The sequence below is a fragment of the Tupaia chinensis genome, unplaced genomic scaffold (assembly GCF_000334495.1).
Source record: "Tupaia chinensis unplaced genomic scaffold, TupChi_1.0 Scaffold148646_1, whole genome shotgun sequence".
In the NCBI taxonomy this organism is placed as follows: Eukaryota; Metazoa; Chordata; class Mammalia; order Scandentia; family Tupaiidae; genus Tupaia; species Tupaia belangeri.
In genome coordinates this window covers 673,158-675,963 of record NW_006208495.1, presented here as the reverse complement: position 1 = coordinate 675,963, position 2,806 = coordinate 673,158, and positions in this window count along the sequence as shown.

The following is a 2,806-nucleotide window of genomic DNA, read 5'->3' as shown; positions in this document are numbered from 1 at the left end:
TTCCCCATTGGGGGATTTTTTTTCTCTCTGCCAATTAAAAAAAAAAAAAGATAGATATGGGCCAGCTCGTGGTGTCAAGGTGGTTAGGTGGCTGGACAGGTAGGGGTACATACCCAACATCCCAAAAGGAAGAAAAAAAAACAGAAGGAGTAGAATGGATTGTGACATGACCATTCCCCATGGAGGGTGCTTTCTAACTTTCTCTCTGTCTCTCTCTTTTTCTTTCTCTCTCTGGTGAGTGTGTGCACTGCCTGACAAAAGTATTTTTAAAATTAAGATGAAATATTATGATTAGCTCTCTATCAAATCACATACTATCAATATACATGAAGCAAAATATGCAGGAGATGCAAGGAGAAATAAAGATAAACATACAACTATTAATATATTTTGATTCAAATTCTTTAAGTCCCTGATAAATCAGGTAAATTTTAATATAGTTATAGAAAGATCAAATAACATAATTATACATTTTATATTAAATATTGTATCTAAATCTAACTTTATAATCTGAAAATGGACAGTGCAAGTTAGCCAGTGCCAGCCATGGTGGTTAAAGCCCCAGATCCTACATGGCCAAATGCATGGATCAAGTCCTGGACCTAGTAGCTTGCAAAACATGATGGATGTACATGTGCATGTTTATGTGCCTAAAAGCCCGAAAGGAGAATGGAGAAGGACTTACAGTGTGGCCATCCCCCGTAGGGGATGTTATTTCATTTTCTTTCTCTCAGTGAGCAAGCAAATTAAAATTCAAAATGGAGAAATATGGAGGACTTAATGTTAAGTGAAATGAGTCAGACTTTGAAAGATACACACTGTATACCCCCATTCTGTAGGTACTAAATGTCTACATTCTATGGCAGAAATTGAAAGATCGGAATCTATGATAGTAGACAGGATAAGGGTCACTAGCAGAGACTGTAAGGTAGGAGAGTGGGTGGCAGAGAGTGGGTGATAGAGACTGGTTGGTAAAGGGTGGGTGGGAGGAGAAAAGGGAAGGAACATCTAGTACACAAAAGAATGTAAAATTCTGTTAAAATTTTTTTGCTTTATAAAAATAAAAATTTTATAAAAAAAGAAAGAAAATGAGCAATGCATATTCTTATCAGGTGACAATAGAACTGTATTACTGTACAAATACGAGGACTTAAAGTTTGATAAATCCCAAGAGGAAAGATAATCCGAAGATGAAAGGTAATGTCTAATGATTTTGAAAATAATAATAAATGACTCTTATGGGAATTAAGTAACTTTTTCTTAGTGACCTTTTAAATCCTAGTAGAAATAAAAACTGCATCTACAAGTATCTCAAAAATAATGAGGATGAGAATTTTTGAGAGTTAAACAGTGTTCAAAGTTCTTAACATCAAATTCATAAATCAATACACAAACAAAAAAATCAAAAGCCTAAAAATGCATCTTTATAAGTTAGAACAAAACATATTGTAAGGAAATAAAGATATAAAATTATTACATGTAAATTATGTTGATATACTTGAAATAAAATTGTCTATCTAGTAACTAAACACAACATTTTTTTTATAAAAATATCCAAAAATACTTAAGACTAAAGGAGAAAGTACAACAAACAAGAAAAGATAAAATTGGAATAACCAAAGCAATATAGAAACCAAATGCATAATAAAAAATATAACCTGGCCAAATCTATCTTTCTAGTAAAATGTAATATGCTCCAACTTTCTCCTTTGCTCAAACACACAGAAATATATTTCCATAGTACAGAAAAATTTAAAATATTAACTCCTTTCAAAACAAACCTACAAGCCCATATTGTATCATAGAAGAATTCTACCAAAGCCTTGAATAATAGTTTTTCTCAATGCTATTTAGTATGTTTCAGAGCAGAAAAAAAAGAATTAGTTTTGATTCTTTATTCCCATCAGTAATAAAATATGATGAAGATTTAAAAAAACAGAAAAACTGCAAACCAACATCTTTTATAAGTATTTAAACAAAACTCTAGTAAAATACTTACAATATAGCAGCATATTTTAAGAAGTTCACAACATTACCCATTAGGCTTATTCCAGTACTATAAGAATGATTCAACGACACTTGGCAAATGTATTAAGAATATTTATCATTTACACAATCAAAGATAAAATCATTATTATTTTCATAGTAAGGCATTCACGCCCATTTCTAACTTAATCATACTTTTAAGAAAATAGGAAAAATGAATTCCTTATTGACATTAGAATATATGCTTCATGAAAAATGAATAGAATCAGAATTATTCAAATTAAAGTTAGAAACAAGACAAATGTGGCAAGCAAAAGCTGAATCATTTATCATTGTCTTCAAGTATTAGCCAACATGTTTAGACAAGATAAGAAATCAATTATAGATAAAAAAATACAAATTGAAAAGGAGAGCATATCTATTAATATTTGCAGATAATATAATTTTATAACTGGTACAGCCAGGAGAAATGAGCAGATAAATTATTGCAATCAATGTAAAAGTTCGGTAAAGTAGTGAAGTATACAATTAACATGTAGAAGTCAATAAATTTCATAAATCACATTAATTTTAAAAATATAATGTAAGAAAAGACTTTGTTTGTAATAGCAATAAAGACAAAATAGTCGGAATAAGGCTAATAAAAGTATGTTAAGATTTTGTAAAGAGCATTTTAAAACAATCCTGAGTTACCCAAAATAGACTTAAAAAAAAAAGAAAAATCTTTTCATATTCTCAGAGAGATTAATGTCATGAAGACAGTAAGACAATAAATATCTTTTTTTTTTTTTTTTGGAGAGGTTTTCGCTATAGGGTACGT